This window comes from Cricetulus griseus, chromosome 5 (genome assembly GCF_003668045.3).
Source record: "Cricetulus griseus strain 17A/GY chromosome 5, alternate assembly CriGri-PICRH-1.0, whole genome shotgun sequence".
In the NCBI taxonomy this organism is placed as follows: domain Eukaryota; kingdom Metazoa; phylum Chordata; class Mammalia; order Rodentia; family Cricetidae; genus Cricetulus; species Cricetulus griseus.
The window spans coordinates 51,865,266-51,885,118 of NC_048598.1; the positions used below are offsets into that span (position 1 = coordinate 51,865,266).

General features: G+C 39.6%; 2 long non-coding RNA genes across 2 annotated transcripts in view; both read right to left on the minus strand.

Annotated features, from left to right (window-relative positions):
* Window positions 1–6,681: 6,681 nt before the first annotated feature.
* LOC103163206 lies at window positions 6,682–11,301 on the minus strand. Its single transcript, XR_003485720.2, has 3 exons — window positions 11,196–11,301; window positions 9,159–9,253; window positions 6,682–7,670 (listed from the first exon to the last, which is right to left on the minus strand). It is a non-coding gene; the product is annotated as an uncharacterized LOC103163206 (long non-coding RNA).
* An 813-nt stretch (window positions 11,302–12,114) lies between these two features.
* LOC103163206 overlaps window positions 12,115–19,853 on the minus strand; it is a 96,026-nt gene continuing 88,287 nt past the window's right edge. The window contains exon 9 of the long non-coding RNA XR_003485715.2: window positions 12,115–12,260. This is a non-coding gene — a long non-coding RNA (uncharacterized LOC103163206). The remainder of the gene's footprint in view (window positions 12,261–19,853) is intronic.

Consider the following 19,853-nt stretch of genomic DNA (forward strand, 5'->3'; position numbering starts at 1 on the left):
AATACTGTTGGATGTAGGTTTCTTGTATAGCCTTTATTAAGTTGAGATATGAACATCATATCCTTAATTCTTCTAGGACTTTTATCAGGAAGGGGTATTGGATTTTGTCAGAGGCATTTTCTGGATCTAATGAAATGATTACGTGTATTTTTGTCTTTATGAAGTATATTATGTTTATTGACTTATATATGTTGAACCACCCCTGAATCTCTAGGAAGAAGTCAACTTAATCACAGTGGATAATCTTTGTTTTGTATTCTTGGATGCAGTTTCCAAGTGTTTTATTGAGAAATTTTGCATCTATGTTCATAAGGGAAATCGGCTTATAATTTCTTGTTGAGTCTTTGTGTGGTTTTCCTGTTGGAGTAATAAGTGAATTTATAAAAGGATTGGAACTGTTCATTCAGTTGCTATTTTGCAGAATACTTTGAGGGTATTGATGTTAACTCTTGGAAAGTCTGGTAGAATTATCTTCTGAATGCATTGAGCCCTGTACTTTTTTTAGTTGGGAGATTCTTTATTACACCTTCTATTTCATTAGGGGTTATGGGCCTGCTTAAATTTTTTATTTCATCTTAGTTTAATTTAGGTAGGTCATAAATATTAAGAAATATCATCTTGGTTTTTTTTTCAGTTTGGTGGAATACAGATTTTTAATGCCCTGTGATTTCTCCAGATTTCCCTTGTGTCTGTTGTAATATCTACCTTTGCATCTCTAGTTTTGATTAATTTGGACCCTCTCTTACAATAATATAAGGGATAAACAGAAATGGATACAAATTAAATTTTAGTATATTAACTTTAAGGAAAAATATGAGGTTGTCAATTAAAAGGGATCACATTAGAAGCTGGGGGCAGGGAGTGGTTCAGTTGGTAAAGTGTCTGGATAGCATGAGGACCTAAGTTTGTATATCCATCAGTCATGGGGAAAAGCTGGTTATGCTGACATACACTTGTAATCCAAGTAGAGAGCAATAGTGAAAGATACCTGACATCTACTTCTAGCTTCCAAATGCATACACATACAGGCACATGTATCTGTATATACATGTCTACACATAGGAACACATGTGCATACATAAAACAAACACACAGCAAAATATAGAATTAGAGCACAAGTGAGTGTCAGACTGAATTAAGTTTAGCAATTGTCAAGTGATGGTATGTCCATTAGCAAAAACACAGATATAACACTCACCCTTCTGTAGTTGAAAATTTGAAATAACAGTGTAGGATAAGCAGCTGCCAATCACACTTCAAGAATGTTTCCATACTGGGGATAGTGGTGCATGCCTTTAATCCCATACATATAAAAAATAATAAACAAAATGTTCAAAAATACTTTTATAAAGACTGTGCCACGTCACAGAAAACTCAAGGCAAAAATTAGGATGAGACTAGCACAGAATTTGTCATAATGAAGTCTAAATGGCATTTGAGAAAGTAGTTTTCATCAGAGTAATGGAAATTAGAAGCAAGATTACAAATACTTAGAAAAAAGTGGGCAAGAATGGCTAAACAGATGTCATTCTTGCCTTCAAAAACTAGAAGAGTTATTGTGAAAGACATGGTGATATTTTCTCCCTTCTTTTCAAGAAAAAACAAAAAATAAAAATGTTTAACTACTTTGTAATCATTTAAAGGGTCTGAAAAAGAACTTGTCTTCTGAATATGATGGCTCATGCTAGCAACTAGGGCTGAGGCAGGAGAACCACCGTGTGTGGTTGGATAGCCTGAGCTATATAACACAAATCTATCTCAACAAACAACAACAAAGTATTAGCTTAAAATAATTCCTAACTGCATCCTAAATACTTGTCACTATACCCACAGGTAAGTGTAGTTCTCACCCTTAATCAAGGAAGCCTCTCTTTACAGGAAATGGAGGCTATTACAGAAAACCACAACTAGTAAAACCAGATCATATTACCCAGCCCCAGTGGATACATTTGCAGCACGCCTCCTACACCTAATAATCAGGGAACATGGCTGCTCAACAAGGAGCACATAGATTATAAGAGCCAGAGGACCAGGAGGTCTACTATGAGAAGTGAAAGAGTAGTTACATGGTACCTTAACAGTATTGCTGTCTAAGCAAGACTTGACAATGACAACAAAGACATGCTACCGTGGAAAAAGGATTTCTTACAAAACCCCTGCCCTAGACAAAGGACTACAGGCAACTAATGACGGCTGAAGGATGGCAATCCATCCGTCTTCCCCACGATCAGCCCCTTTAACTGGTTATCAAATACCAAGTGGTTAGTTCTGAATTCATATACATAATACAGGCAGTAGTAAAGGAGTATATTACAACTTTTGATATACATTATGTAATATGCATGCACATATATAATAATATGCATACATATGTGTGTATAATATGTGCATTACATATTATATACACATAATTATGCATGTATTATAAATGTAATGTATATATATAACATACTCATATATTATATGAATATAATATATAAAATGTATCACAGCCTGTAATATATTTCATATTTATATGCATGCATATATGTTGTGTGTATAAAAATGATCATTTTTGCCTTGGACTCTCACGTAGGACTTGGGACTTGTGCTGAAGCCTTGGTGTCAAGGAACATTTCATTGGGTATTTTTGCCCCATCTCTTCCTCCTCTCTTCCCTGGCTCTTCGGACATGTCATGTTTCTTAATTCTCCTGCCGCCGCCACTACCTTCAACTCATTGGATGTACAGTTTACAGTTGAGTAAAAGCAAAAAGGACTCTTTCTTGGTCGGATGTGCAGAATTTAGGATGTATATATATAAATATATATATAATACTGACTTAAATCAAATTTCCCTGACATACATTTTTTAATTTGTGCCAAAAATGTATTTTCAAAGAAAATCTTATTTTCATAATCAGAAAAAAAAATGATCATTTTTAAAAAGCGAGGCAGTGCATTTGAGGAAGAAGGTAGAACACGGGAAGAGTTGAGGGAATGGCAAGGGAGGGGCATGATGTAGTTACATTTGACTTAAAAACATTTTCAATTGTAAAATGTAGAACGCCTCCTTTGAAGTCTGGAACAATAGAACAGGAAATTATCTTAAAACATGATTTTAAAAATGTCAGATTCATGACCCTAGATCTTACCGGCTTTAAGTGTCTTTCTAACTAGTGAACACGGAAAGAATGATGAAGTCAAAAAACAAGATTCTTGAGTTGGAGGACAGAGTTCACACGGAAGAGTGAATCAAGGGGCAGAGGCGGGAGGAGGGCGGTGGGGGTTGGAGGTAGGTGAGGTGGACTGAGACTCCCTTGGACTGAGCAATGCTACCTCTGCTTCCTGAACAGCGAGGCTTCCCTTTGCTCTTGCTCTGTGATCTCACAAAGCTTTGCTGAATTTTATTTTGTCATTGGCTGAGAATCATTAACCTTTCTCTGATTTGTCATTTTTCTAGACTCAATCTATGTTGTTTTTGAAAGATGCACATAACTGGCCCTTTTCCAGTCTCCTGGAAAGTGCGCAGCTGCCCACATTTCCTCAGAGACAGACACGGGTTTAGTACTCTCATCTCGTAGATCCTTCAGGACCCTGCGGTATGACCTGAGTGGGCCTGTAGGCTTGAACTCACTTGAGGCAACTGTGTCTCATTTAATCTTCCAGCTTGAACTTTCATCCTCCCTTAATGATTACTTCCTTAAAAGGCTGGCAAGTTCAGACAAATCCAGGTTGCCCTTTGCCCTTGCCATTTAGTTCAAATTAGGAGCACTGCAATGTTTCATGTTGGACTGTTTTCATTTGGTCTCATGGATTATCAGATAGTGTTCTGAATGGCCTTGTCCCAGAGGGCTCACTGGAAAAGACTTTCTCTATAAATTGCAACTTCCTATTACTCCATCACTATTTTAGCCAGGTCTGTCAGTGAAATGTTTTCACAGCCATTGGCTACCTAATAAGTGATCCAGCCTATGGTCCTTGTGGGTGGGAACAGTCCAGTCTAACAGCATCGGCATTGCTTTATATAATTAGAAGAATAAAGGAGTCCCATTATAAAAAAAAAAAATACATGACGTCTTTGAAATGTCTAACTTCTAATATTTCTAGAAATTCAATCTTCTGAAATTTCTTCCAAACTAAAGAAAATAAAACTCATTTCTGGCTGGGGCGTTCATGTTTTAAGTTCCAATAGAGATCTTTACAGCAAACTTCTGAATATCTAAAAATGAGCAACCACACAGATCAGCTGGTACAATTTCCCTCTGAAACTTCAACAACTGGGAGACACTCCTCCAAGATACTGAAGTAGGGGATTAGGGGGTGGACACATTCCTCCATGATCCTGAAGCCAGAGGGAATGGGCTTAAAATCCAAGGAAGAAATTAGCCTTTCTCCATTTATTTGTCAGTAGATTGGCACCCCTAACTTCACTTCTGAGCATCTAAGTGACTTCACCTTACCAACTTTTGGGATCCATACAAAAGTATTCAAGTGCTTTTGGCATTCTGACATTTTGGCACCAGGAGATTTGGCACCAAAGAAATCCATCACTACCTGCTTTGTTTAGAAACAGAATAGTACAGAAACATATGGTATGTCTCAATACTTTTTAGTCCCAGCATTGCATTTTATTTCTTCTCTATTGCTAAGAACGTGGGCAAAATTATCCAAAAGACAGAAAACTAAAATTAACATTATGAGAAGTTACAAAACCTATCATCTCAATGATTTTTCATTTGGCCAAAAATTACAACATTACAAAACATTAAATGGGGGATTCTTAATATCTATAGCAAGTCAACCAAACCATAGGATGCACCAACTTTCAACTGTAAAATCTATAAACGGACACCTGGGTATCTCTTACACAAAATTGGCTTGCTTCCTAGAGAGTGCTTCACGGTTTGTAAGATGTGTATCTTTCTTCATGAACACATACTTCATTATAGACTTCTTCTTGAAATTATACTAAATTTCATTTTAAATGTTGTGCATTGTGCTAGTTTTCCATGGTCACGTGATGAAAAAAACATTTATCAGAAAATAAGTGTCTTAAGAAGCAATGTCATGGTTAATTATTCCCACTTGCTTTCCAACTATTCCCATTAGAAGTATAGTGATGGCACCAAGAACACCTGATTTTTGATGAACAATCCAAATACATACACTGGAACAAAGAGAACATCTTCAACAAATGGTGCTGGCATAACTGGATGCAAATATGTAGAAGACTACAGTTTTGCCCTACACAAAACTTAAGTCAAAATGGATCAAGACCTCAACATAAACCCAGCCACACTGAACCTACTAGAAGATAAAGTGGGAAATACCCTTGAATTAATTGATACAAGAGACCGCTTCCTGAACATAACACCAGTAGCACAGACACTGAGATCAACAATTAATAAACAGGACCTCCTGAAACTGAGAAGCTTCTGTAAGGCAAAGGACATAGTCAGCAAGACAAAACGACAGCCCACAGACTGGGAAAAGATATTCACCAACCCCACATCTGACAGAGGCCTCATCTCCAAAATATACAAAGATCTCAAGAAGCTATTCTCCAAAACACCAAGCAATCCAATTAAAAAATGGGGTACAGAACTAAATAGACAATCTCAATAGAGGAATCTAAAAGGGTTGAAAGACACATAAGAAAGTCTTCAACATCTTAGCCATCAGGGAAATGCAAATCAAAACAACTCTGAGATACCATCTTACTCCTGTCAGAATGGCTAAAATCAAAAACACCAATGGTAGTTTATGCTGGAGAGGATGCGGGGAAAGGGAAACACTCCTCCACTGCTGGTGGGAGTGCCAACTTGTAAGCCACTTTGGAACTCCTCAAGTATGGCAAGTCCTCAAGAAAATGGTAATGAGTCTACCACAAGATCCAGTAATTCCACTCCTAGGCATATACCCAAAAGAAGCACATTCATATAACAAGGACATCTGTTCAACCATGTTCATAGCAGCATTATTTGTAATAGCCAGAAACTGGAAGCAGCCTAGATACCCTTCAACCGAAGAATGGATAGAGAAAATGTGGTACATTTATGCAATGGAGTACTATTCAGCACAAAAAAAAATGGAATCTGGAAATTTGCAGGAAAATGGATGGAACTCGAAGAAACCATTCTGAGAGAGGTAACCCAATCACAAAAAGACAAACATGATATGTACTCACTTATATGTGCACCTGCTTTATGATACATAGTAGTGATGATGCTTTATCAGAGCTGTTTTTAATGATGTTGCTCAGAATGGTTTCCTTCCAGATGATGATTGAGAAGCTAATTTTTAAAAAAATGGTACCAGGTACCACAAGAGTAACAGAACTGTGCTGTTTTCTGGGATTTTGTTTTCTACTTTTTTTTTTTAATGGAGTGTGCTGGATGTCTCTACTATTTTGTTCAAATGACTGCAGAACCTGGAAAAGCTGTTGCTGCTATTGATGCATAACATACTGCCATTATTGGTATATATATATATATATATATATATATATATATATTGAATTTTTGGAAACTTTAGATGTGCTGACAACTTTGGAAAAAAGTATCCCAGTTTACCGTGTTGAGTTGGCACTGTACAAAAATTAACAGCCATATTGATCTAGAAAAAAAAAATAAGTATAGTGATGGACAGTCTAAGTCTTTTGACAAAGGGTATAACAGTGTTGGGGCTAGAGAGATGGAACAGTGATTAAGCATATACTACTCTTTCAAAGGACACATTCCTAGTACCCACATCCGTTGACTCATAACCAACTATAATCCCAGCTCCAAAGAACCTCAATGCATTCTCCTGGCCCCTGTTTGCACCTGCACACATGTGTACACCTGTCCTCCATTTGCTGCATGCACACAATTAAAAGCAAAACAAGTATTTTAATGTACATTGATAAAACCTGAATGTCTAGAGGTTTGTGTCCAAAGTAGGTCTATTTTGGGAAAAATGAAAATGTAACCCCATTTTAGAACCACTGCATTCTATTCTGAGGCTGAAGAAAACGCACTACTTACTTTTTTTGTAACATTTTTATTGCTTATTTGGGGATTTCACATCATGAACCCAAGCACACTCAGTTTGCAGTCCTCCCAGGTTGGCCCCCTTACTCATGTGACACCCCCCAAAAAAAGAAGTAAAAAGAAAGTCAAATTTGTATTGTCTAGAAACTCACTGTCACATGGTGAAATTCTCAGTGGTCAGTCCCTTAAAGATAACTGAATCCTTCCACACCCACACCACACCCCACCTTCACCCCACTCCCCACCAGAAACCATCACCTGTGAAAAGCTACACTTTAGCATCCTTATGGTCATTTTTAAGAGTTCTCTTTGATGGTTTTCTGTCTAGGCTATTACTAGGAATGAGGGTAGGGATTGTTACAGTATCCTTCTATGTCCCTCTTTCTCAATTATGAGTCTATGGTCACCAATATGATGGCAAAAGTAACTTCTTTGCATTTTCAGTCAGTTGGAGCATGGATCATGGATGTCCACATGATTTCTGGAGACAGCACAGACCACACACATCCACATGGTCTCTGGCATCAGTAATTGTCATGAACCTCAGCATGGTTTCCCATGGCAGTACACACCATGGACATCAACACAGCTCTCTGCCGCTGCTCAGGTCATGGACTCTAGTAGTCTTTCTTGTCAGACATTCTCTTGGGGACTTCCAGCTCCCAAATAATGACAGAGACATAATTATTAATTATGAAAGAATGGCCCTAGGTTAGGCTTTTCACCAACCAGCTCTTATAACCTAAATTAACCTGCTTATTAATCTGCATCCTGCCACACGGCTCAGTTACCTCTCCTCTGTACTGCACTTCCAACTTCAGTATCTCGCTGGCGTCTCTCCCACACCTAGATTCATCTGAGTTCCTCTCTCTCTGGAAAGGCCCACCTAACCTCTTCCTCCTAGCTCTTAGTCACTCAACTCATTATTCAATCAATCAAAAGGCAAACACACATCTCCACAGTGTACAAAATGATTTTACAGGCCCTCTGCCACTGCCTGGGCCATGGACACCATCATAGCCCTGGGCAGCAGCTAAGGACATCACTTGGTCTCAGACACGTTACTTACTTTTGATGTTGAGAAACTGCCCCCATAAACTGCTTTGTTTATGGCAATTTCCTCCACTTTCAAAAACAAGTCTAATTTTTCTCATAAAATAATGTTCATTCAGCTTCCAATGGCCAAAGCTGACTTTCCTCATACACTTTAAATTATTTCTTTTATTTTATATTTTTTTATTTTCAGTTTTTCCAAAAAGGTTCATTCTTTGTATATTTACCACATATCTTTGGTATATTTTATACTCATATATTATGGATATAATATATATTGATATTTTTAATATTTTATATCCATGTATATGAATATATATTCCTAGATATATAACCACAACCTGATCAGTCTGTATAATGTTAATTGGATATAGGTTTTAGTGCTGACCATTTGATTTTGGATAACCAATTGTGCTCTTACCAGAGTGGCGCTCTCTCTCTCTCTCTCTCTCTCTCTCTCTCTCTCTCTCTCTCTCTCTCTCTGTCTTATGTAGTTGCCTATAGTTCTTTGTGAAGGAATTAGCCCTCATGTGATGGACTTTCTCCCATCCTTGCATACATTTTTATTTTATCAGAAACTTTTTTGTAAAGAATAATTTTAAAATCCTTCACCCAGAGGGCTTCTTGGTAGATTTTCCTAAATAGCATTGAAGCTGACTAAGTAAATGTTGCTGTGGCTGGTGTTATTTCTCTTACTGACATCAGTGGTTTAATCATAAATTTCAAAAGATAAGATGTATCTATATTAATATCCTTTCTGTACTGTTACGATTTTTGATTCCACAGAGTCAAAGCATGTATCAATTTCATTCATTTGTTCCCCAGATATCAAACATCTTTCATTCAGACTGTATATATGAATAAAATTTAAATGTTAATCTTCAAAATGATACTAAAATATAACAGAAAACAGTTCAGAAGCTCTATGTAACACTACTCTTCTATTGATACTATATACATATATATATATAATATACATATGTATATATATAATAGTATGCATAAGGGAGAATATATATATATTCTCCCTTAATATATGGGATGCAATGCAAAACCAAATGGATTCTTGCTTTTTTATTTCATTTTCAACACACCTTCAGTTTGTGATGCTTGTTTGTAAAGAATCCCAGGATCCTAGAATGACAGCACAGATGATCACCTCGGTTCCAGAACACAGATGCTCCCTGAGCTGCAGGAGCAGAGAGAGATGCTCATCTTGATGTCGAAGCACAGATGTTCACTGAGCAGCAGGAAATCTGCAGCATCACCTCCCATCCTCTGCAGCCCAGAAACACTGTTCTCACACCTCCCAGAACTCTTCTCCCTCTAATGGCTACCCTTTCTTCAATGATAAGGTGCCTTGTAGACCCAGCATATCTATGACCCACAGTAAGAATAAGGGAAAGGAGGAACGTGGTTTATTTGATGAGTTGTGATTGTCTTTGCCTCTCTATTTCAAGAAGATGCTTAACACTAGCTCTTGTTTCATGAGTGTTGAGAACTCAGCATGCTACTGCAGCAGAATGCAATAAATTACTTGGCCCAGTGCTGACTTTTCTAAGTCAGGTAACAATATACTGACTGCTTTGGCCTGTCTTGGCCCTCTAATCTCTCAGTTACATATCTTCTTTAGTTGCAAATAGGATTTTTTTTGCATTAACCATATGTGTTCTTAAGGAATATTACCCATAAATTTTCCTGTACTGTCCTTATTTTCTGTACTGGTAAACATGTTCTTTCCTTGAATTATACTGATAATCAGAATGAAGGTGATGCTAACCTAATCATTGATTCAGTAAGACAAGAACTAAAAAATTATATCAGATTCAATCGGTATCTCCGGTTTTCCCTATAAATTAATGACTATGGTTATTTTGTTGTTGTAGTAGAAAGCTGGATAACATGAAAAACTGGAGCTGAGAAATGGGGCTACTCTTGTAATTGCCCCTACTGGTACTAATTGATTCTTAGAAATGGTTTATAAGAAGATCATGGGGGGGGGGAATTTGTAAGAATGGACTAGAGAAAGCCTCACAGTTGTGTGAAGGTTTCAGAAGACTGAAACAGCAATGGTAACATGAACAGTAGGGTCTATGCTGATGATATTTCACATGAAGTGGAAACTCCATTGACAATTGTGCTAATAGCTATCATGTCATCTCATGAGAAAGAAATTGTTTTTCTCTGCCCTCATACTTTGAGGGAGAATGAGCTTAATTACAGAATTGGAGATTCCAAAGCAGATGATGGACATGGAGATGTCAAGTTAGATGACGGACATGGAGATTCCAAGGCAGATGATGGACATGGAGATGTCAGGGCAGAGGATAGACATGAATTTCAAGGCAGATGATAGAAATGGGTTTCCAGGCAGATGATGAACATGGATTCCAAGGAAGTATTCAGGATTTTAGTGAGAATTTCTGTCTGTTTTTAACCAAATCTCAATTAGCAATTAGAGTGTAATACAGGAAGACATGGAACTTAACGTCAGAACTCCGGAGGCACATGCAAATGTGCATATATACTGATATACACACATACAGCCACACATATATAAGTACAGAGAGAGAGAGAGAGAGAGAGAGAGAGAGAGAGAGAGAGAGAGAGAGAGAGGAGATTCTGGAAGTTTAGTTTTTTAAATGTATACATAAAGATTCAGCCTTGAAGGGTAAAGTCATTAGCTCTGTTTAAAAGCCAACTGCTTTACATCAGAATGCTAGGAAGATGTGAGCATCATCTCTGAACTCAGCAAAGCCATGCCTATCACAGACCAAAGATACAGAGCTTCAAATTTAAAGACTTGCCAAGTCACACATTTCAGAGAAGAAATGCAGAGGGCAGTGAACATGCAAAACAGGCTCAATATCTATCTACTCATCGTCTGCTGACAAAGCACCCCACTACTGAAGTTGTGGTCGAGAGGCACAGGCACAGCTCCTGCAGCCACAGCCCTAGTGTGAGCATCGTGGTTCTTGTTTGACATTCATAATGTGAGCATCATAGTGCCATAGAGGTTTCCACTGTGCTTTCAAAGGAGAATGAGGAGTTACATGGTGGAAGCAGGGGAGTGAAGCAGAAGCTGCAATGAAAGCCAGGGAAAGTGCATGACAACAACAGGAAGCACTCACCAGAGAAAGGTCCAGGCAGAGAGAGGCCATGGTGGCTACAATCAGTCAGGTCACAGGAGTAAGGTAGCTGCAGCCCTTGAGAGACGGCATGCTACCACACTGCTCCCTGGATGACAGATGTGAAGTGTCAGGGTAAATGTTCATCTTGATGGATTTGGGCTTTGGATGCCTACCCCTCCCTTTTTGAATAAGAATGCCTGTCCTTTGTCTGCCCTATCATTATATTTTATAAATATGTAGCCTTAATTTTTTTAATAGGGACCACAGCTGAGTTTGCCTGGAGTCTCAGAGGAGACTTTGGACCTTAGAGCAATGTTGAATCAGTTAAGAACGAGTGTTATTAGAGATGGAATAAATCCATTCTGCTTTGTAAGAAGGACCATGGAAAGTGCTATAATTTAGTTGATGAATGTCCCTCAAGGGACATTGTCAGAGCTTTGGTCCCCAAGGTGACACCACTGATTCATGGAGGGACCTTTAGGAGGTGAACTAGTGGTGATAGGTCTTTGGGTCAATGGGGCAGTGGCTAATCCCGGGGTGAACAGTTTGCTTAACTGATGGTTTCAGAACAAAACCTGTTTATTTATCATTTTGTATTTTTTATTCTGTTTTGATTCACCCCAGAGTAACCTGACCCTTGACACATGGCTGAGGGCAGTCCCAAACCTGTGACCCTCCTGCTTCAGCCTTCCAAGCATGCACCACCACATCCAGCACATCTTTTGTCTTTACAGGTTAACTATTTCTGTGGTGACAGGAGGCTGATGGCACAGTCACATATCATAACTGCCTCCTGTTCCTAGCATTATACCTTTCTTTATTACTCATTTATTTTCTTTAGACAATCATGTAGACTCAGATGACTGTCATTAATTTGAAGTGGAGAAAATAGAATGATCCCCCCTTGACTTATTGCGTTTGAAATTCTTGGTGGAATTAGCTGCCATGCATACTCAACAGCCATTTCCATGTCCTGGAGATTGATGATGCTAGGTGAAGATGCTGCTGTGCTTCTCTGCTGTGCCTGTGCCAGTGTTCTGGCTGGTGCTGCCTTCAGGGAAGCTGCTGTGCATGTCAAAAGCAAGCCCAAAACCCAGATTATATGCACCGTAGCATGAGCCTTGCAAAACAATCCTAATAGTGGCTGCACATTAAAATATTCCTGCCAGCAGAATATTTAGAAAGGGTGTGCAACCATCACCTCACAGCAAGTTTCTTACCTACTGACCTCGCCCTCCTCTGATCCCAGGAAAGGGCATCTGGACTCTGTTGGTTTCTCAAGCAGAAATCCTTGGACATATTCTCATTTCTATCATTCAGTGTCAAGGAATGCTATATGGATCTCAAAATATATCCATATATAGTGGCACAGGCTTGCAATCCCAGACACTGGAGACACTGAGGCAAGACGAGCACAAGTTTAATTTAAGCATAGGTAAAATAGTAAATTTGAGTCTGGTATGAACAACTTAGTGAGATGCCATCTCAAAGTAAAACATAAAAGAGAAGGCTGCAGAGTGTATCTCACTGGGCCTGACATGCAAGAGGCCCAGAACTCAATCCCCAACTGTGGATATCATTTCCAAAGTTTGACGGATTCTTTGACTTATGACACTACATCTTCCTTCATTTACATTATTTCATATTATCCTAACTGGTCTCCTTGCTTTTGCCTTGTGATTTGTTTAAATGTAAGCCAAACAATTTCAGTTCAGAACCTCCCAGCCTCATAGTGGCTTCTAATTTAACACAGTGTATAATGCAAGTTATCTATCATAGCCTACATTGTCCTATGTTGTCTGTCTCTGATGCATTTCTGACCCCTCCTCTTACAGAATGAACTCCATTTTGTTTCTTAAACAGACCAGTTATGTTCCTAATGAGTGGCCACGAACGTGTTTGCCTCTCTCTCCTTGAATTCCTCTTTCAGCAGAGAGACACGTGGTTGAGTCCTTGACCTTATATAGGTTTTCACTTAAATACAATAAAAATCAGTGCTGCATCCTAAGTAATCTCATGGAAAAGACTCAGTCTGCATCCCTAACTTTGGCATCCCTCTTCAGTGCATTTTACTAACAGTTTTGGTTTGTAGTGATGTGAGGATGTCCCCCAATGATTGATGTGCAGAGAGTCTGACTTCCAATGTGGCAGTATTGAAAGGTGAGGCTGTTTAAGAAGGAGCCTGCTGGGAAATTCTTAGGTCAGTTAGGGGGATGTCCTCAGGAGGGAGAGTGGGATATCATCCTCCCTGGCCTCCTAATCTGTGGTTGTATCTTCACCCCACACACATTCTCAACACACTAGGAACATCTGCTATGAGGCCCTCCCCAGAGCTGAGCCAGTGATGGCACCGCAGCCTGAACCTCCAGAACTGTGAACTCAGGAGATCTTTTTCTTTATAAAGTTATCTGGCCTTAGGTATTTTAACATAGCAGTAAAAAATAGACAAATTCATTCACTATTATATCTTTAAAGTCTAAGTGAGGAAAATCTCAATATGCATTTTTAAACATTTTAAAGATCTAACAGTAACGATAAAATTAAAGGAATTAAATACATCAACTACAATCCTAACACTTGGGAGGTTGACTTCAAGGCCAATCTGGATTATGTATGTAGTTTCAATCTCAAAAGAAGAGGGGCTGGGGGGTTTGCTTATTTATTTTTAAAAAACAAAAGGGGAAATGTAACTCATGTGTTTCCACAGATACTCTGAGGCACAGAATATTATCTCAATGATCCTGGAGAACTAGGAAGACGACATGGAGGCACAGAACAGTCACAGTTTAGTCTCTTCTTTCTTCCAGGTTTAACCCAGTTCACTGCAGAACACCAGCCTGGCTTTGGTCAAGCCATTGGTTTATTATACTTGAAGCAGATTTCCCTCATACTAATTGTCTATCACACTCCGAAGAAGCAGGGAGAGGTGTCTTGGAGAATAAACCCCACCCCATTGCATGAATCTGCTAAGGCCATGTGAAGGGGAACAGAAGCAGGGGATTCCAGTGTAAGCCACGAGGGGAAATCACTTGAGACTTCTTGCTTCTCTCTGAAGATTAGTGCTTATGAATCCTAAAGCATGTGGAAGAGCATTATGAAATAGGGGTGTGTGTTTGCACATATATCATGTCAAGCGGCATACACAAATACAATTTTATGTAGTTGAGTGCTTAAATTTAGGAGGAAACATTTGAAGCAGGGGGCACATTTATTAACCTACAAAATGTCTCATGGGCCTAAACCAACATTCCCTGGTATCTTTCCTAGTTCAAGTGCATACTGAGCCCCTTGAGTTCAATTCCAAAACTTTGTGTTTTCTGTTACTAATTTTAAAGATCAGTAAAAGCTTGTATGCATTTTTCTGCTTAAATGCCACACTGTTTTCAGGGTCTGAAAATTCAGACTTCTGAAGCTATCGGTGCCAAGGAATGTTCCCATAACTTCTTCTTTTTAGCAGAAATATTTGCTCCTTCCTTTGTTTTTGTACACATAAAACCCTCAGACACAAAACCTAACCTAGAGCTCTGCAGAGCCAAAAGCAAGAGAAAAAGTCAAAACCAGGAATGATTCTAACCCCAGCATTTCAAAAACACATAAACATACAGTACACTACTTGATTTTTAGAAAAGAAAACATTCTAAAAAAAATAACTTAGCTATTCTTGAATTTATGGACCAAATGGCTTGATCTTAAAATGCATTTTATAGGAGAAAGCAGAAATAATGTTTGGGAAAGTAACATATTAAAATTTTTCAAATCCAAGTCATCTGTGAATCAAAGGTCTGAGATTTCTTCTTGGCATCTCTCTTCTAACCACTCCCTGACTCCCACAAACATGGCACCTTGGGTTTATAACAGGTAACTATTATTCTTCCTGGGTTACAACTCTGCACAATTGAATGAAAATGAATGCAAGACATCCCTCAAGGCTAAAGATCTATTGCTGCTCTGCTAGGTCACCACCAAGAAGAAGATGCATCTGAGTAGAGTGGGGAAATGTTTTCTCCATCACTTTCCTAACTTCAAGCCAGCAGAGCTGTTTCCTTTCCCAAACCCTTGACAAAATCAATTGACTACAGCCTAAACAGTTCTAATGATGGGAAAATACATCATTTTTATACATGACGGCCTATTCTGTTGCCAGAAATTTCCTTCTTTTCATTTCATAGTTTCTACCATAACCATACACAAAACTGAAAGATCCTTATCTATCCTCTCCTATTTGTTTGGTGATTCAAAGTCATCACAAAATTTTTTTCTACTTTTTTATTTAAATCGGAAACAAGCTTGTTTTACATGTCAATCCCAGTTCCCTCTCCCTCCCCTCCTGCCCTGCCCCCTACCAATCTCCCCCCATCCTATCCTCTTTCTGCTCCCCAGGGAGGGTGAGGCTTTCCATGGGGAATCTTAAAAGTCTGTCTTATCATTTGGAGGAGGGCCTAGGCCCTTCCCCGTGTGTCTACACTGAGAGAATATCCATCTATGTGGAATGGGCTCCCAAAGACCATTTGTAGGCTAGGAATAAATATTGATCTACTACCAGAGGCCCCATAGACGGCTGAGGCCTCCTTGTTGACACCCATGTTCAGGGGGTCTGGATCAGTCCTATACTGGTTTCCCAGCTATCAGTCTGGGGTCCATGAGCTCCCCCTTGTTCAGGTCAGCTGTTTCTGTGGGTTTCTCCAGCCAGATCTTGACCCCTTTGCTCATCACTCTTCCCTCTCTGCAACTGGATTCCAGGAGTTCAGTTCAGTGTTTAGCTGTGGGTGTCTGCTTATGCTTCCATGAGATACTGGATGAAAGCTCTAGGATGGCATATAAGGTAGTCATCAATCTCATTAAGGGGAAGGGCATTTAAGGTAGCCTGTCCACTGTTGCTAAGATTGTTAGTTGGTGTCATCCTTGTAGAACTCTGGACATTTCCCTAGTGCCAGATTTCTCTTTAAACCTATAATGGCTCCTCTGTTACAGTATCTCTTGTCTTGCTGTCCTCTATTCTTCACCTGACTCCATCTTCCTGCTCCCTCATGTCCTTCTCTCACCTCCTCTTTCTCCTACCTCCCACTCCCCTCCCCTCCATGCTCCCAATTTGCTCAGGAGATCTGGTCCCTTTCTCCTTCTCCAGAGAACCATGTATGTCTCTCTTAGGGTCCTCCTTGTTTACTAGCTTCTCTGGCAGTGTGGATTGTAGGCTGCTAATCCTTTGCTCTATGTCTAAAATCCAAATATGAGTGAGTACATACCATGTTTGTCTTTTTGTGACTGGGTTACCTCGCTCAGGATGGTTTCTTCTAGTTCCATCCACTTGCCTGAGAATTTCAAGATTCCACATCACAAAAATTTTTATGGCTTTTTGCATTAATTCAGTGGTGCTATTGTATCACTTAATTTTTCAATTGTTGTGACAAAATTCCTTATGAAAAACATGTTGAAGGAAGGAAGGTTTTACTTCAGCTCCCAGTTGTAGGATATAATCCATCAGCAAGAACTACATACAGCTGGTCACATTGCAACCATAATTGAGAAGCAAGGAGCGAGGAATGCTGGTGCTCCTGGGCTTACCCCTTTAATTCAGTCTCAGACCACAGCCCTTGGGATGGTGATGCCCACATTTAGGGTGGGTCCTCACACTTCAGTTAACCCAATCTAGAATCCCACTTACAAGGATGTCCCAAAGTTTGTTTCCATGGTGATTCTAAATCTCATCTAAGTAACCATCAAGATTAGCCATTACAGTTGTGATACATGCCAAAAAATCAGGGCAGAATTAGAGCTAATATCTATCCTCAAGTCAAGGCAGAGAGAAAAAGAGAGAAAGAAAAAGAATAGTAGTCATTTCAAGTTGATGGCATTCAACACAGACAATTGGTTACTAAGAATATAAGGGTGAGAAAGAGTGAGGCAGCTAATGTTGTCTACAAGAAACAACTATGGTCTCTATGGCATCTCTGATATTGGGAAATATAGAAAGAGGCCACTTCTATGTGCAGAAGGTGGAATAGGCTGATACTCTGGGACATCCTCCTGTCTCTTTCTGACAGAGCTGGGATTTCAGTACTTGGATGCTAAGAATCCCAATTCTGGTCCCCGGGCTTGTGAAGGAAGAACTTTACTCATTGAGCCATCTCCCAAGCTCCAAAGATTGTGTGTGTGTGTGTGTGTGTGTGTGTGTGTGTGTGTGTGTGTGTGTGTGTGAGAGAGAGAGAGAGAGAGAGAGAGAGAGAGAGAGAGAGAGAGAGAGAGACAGACAGACAGACAGACAGACAGACAGACAGACAGAGAGGGGGGGTCAGTTATCATCTGGGGTATGATTTCTCAGGAACTGTCCACCTTGTTTTGAGACAGGGTCTCTTAATGGCCTAGTGGTCACCAACTGAGCTCAGCTGGCTGACCAGTGAGCCCTGTGGCTTTTCTTGTTTCCCTTCTCCAGTGCTAATACTACAAGCACACACTCATGTTTGCTTTTTATGTATGTGTGGGATAGAACTCAGGTCCACAAGATTGTATGCCAGCACTTTACCAATTGATCCAGCTCCCTGGCCATTAAGAAAATTCTTTTTTTTTAATTAAAATAGAATTGCATCACCCTCCTCCTTTTTCCTCTCTCTAACCACTCCATGTCCCCACTTCTGTCAAGCTGATGGCCTCTTTTTTCCTTTCATTATTATTGTTATAAATGTGTAACAATACTTTCTCCTCCCACCAGTCATTAGTTGCCTGTAGTTCTTTGTCTGGGGATAGGACTTCAACCCACAAAATTTCCCCACTTCCATGTTAACATGCCCATCGATAGTGCCATTGTTCTGGTGTTGTTTGTGCAGACATTTTTAGGAGAGGGTTATTAAGAAGATGCACAAGGAAGGTGTTGCCATTCAGCAGTCTGAATGAAAACAGGGAAATGCATGTGCAAACTGACTGGCTGCAAGTACAGCTTTTTCTAGTTTTCTACCTATAGTATCTGGCATGGAATTCACTAGAACACAATCTGATACTGGGATTGGAATTCTGCAAATTATCTTTGCCAAACCAGTTTTTAAAGCTTTTTTCTTAAGTGACTTCTGTGAATGGCAATCATTGACAACCCCAGGAATAAAATAATAAATACAATTTTAAAATGGGGTACAGGTCACCGGGCGTTGGTGGTGCACGCCTTTAATCCCAGCACTCTGGAGGCAGAAGCAGGCAGATTTCTGTGAGTTCGAGCCAGCCTGGTCTCCAGAGCGAGTGCCAGGATAGGCTCCAAAGCTACACAGAGAAACCCTGTCTAGAAAAACCAAAAAAAAAAAATGGGGTACAGGTCTAAACAGAATTCTCAACAGAGGAATTTAAAATGGCTGGGAAACACTTAAAGAAATATTCACCTTCCTTACCCATCAGAGAAATGCAAATCAAAACTACTTTGAGATTATATTTTACACCTGTTAGAATGGCTAAGATTAATAACACAAGTGACAGCTCATACTGACAAGGATATGCATCAAGGGGAACATACCTCCACTGCTGGCGGAAACACAAACTTATGCAGCCACTATGGAAATTAATATGAATTAATATGGTATTATAGGCAGAGTTTTTTTGTCAGGACCACCAGCTCCCCAAAAATGCACAGAGACTTATTACTTATAAATGCTCAGCTGATAGTTTAGTTTATTCTACATCATGGTGGTTCCTCAGAAACCAGTATACCTCAAGACCCAGCTATACCACTCTTGATATATACCCAAAGGACTCTCCATCCTACCACAAGGACACATGCTCAACCATGTTCATTGCAGCTTTATTCATAATAGACAGAAACTAGAAACAACCTAGATGTCCCTAAATGGAAGAATGGGTAAAGAAAATGTGGTACATTTACACAATGGAGCAATTGCATAACTGTTTAAAAATGACATGAAATTTACAGGCAAATGGATAAAGCTAGAAAAAATCACCCCGAGTGATGTAACCCAGACCTAGAAAGATAAATATGATATGTATTCAGTTATAAGGGGACATTAGCCATTAAGTAAATGATAACCAAGCTATAATCCATAGACCCAGAGAGGTTAAGTAAAAAGAAGGAGTCCTGGGGGGACTCAGGGATGTCTCTGGGAGGAGGATGTAGAATAGATTTTATGGGTGAACTAGAGAAGGTTGGGGTCAAGATCAGGAGGGATCATGTAGGGGGAGATAGTATGGAGGGGGAGAATATGGGAGTTGGCTGGAATTGGGAAGCATTTGGAGGGTGATATGGAAACTTGGACAATGGAAACTTCCTGAAATCTATGAAGGTGATCCTAAGGAGGACTCCTAATAACGAGGGATACAGAGTCTCAACTAGTCATCTCTTGTAGACTGGTGAGACTTCCAGTGGTGGGCTTAGGGTGCATTCAGTTGAGATGTTGGCCAAGGAAGTCCCATAGAAATCCTCAAACGGTCCAGGCTGTTTATGTGATAAAAGGCTGCTCTCTGAAAACTGACAGAAGGACTCTATTGCTGAGGACAACCTTAACAAAATTCATTGAACCTAAAGAAGTTGAGCTGGTGCCTACATAGAACCTTCTCCTCCATGTTCTAGTATCTTTGGTGCAGGAATGTACTCTGCAAACTACTGAAAGAGAAGCATGGATACCAACCCAGACACAAAACCTTTGATCTACAATCTGTCCTGCCTGC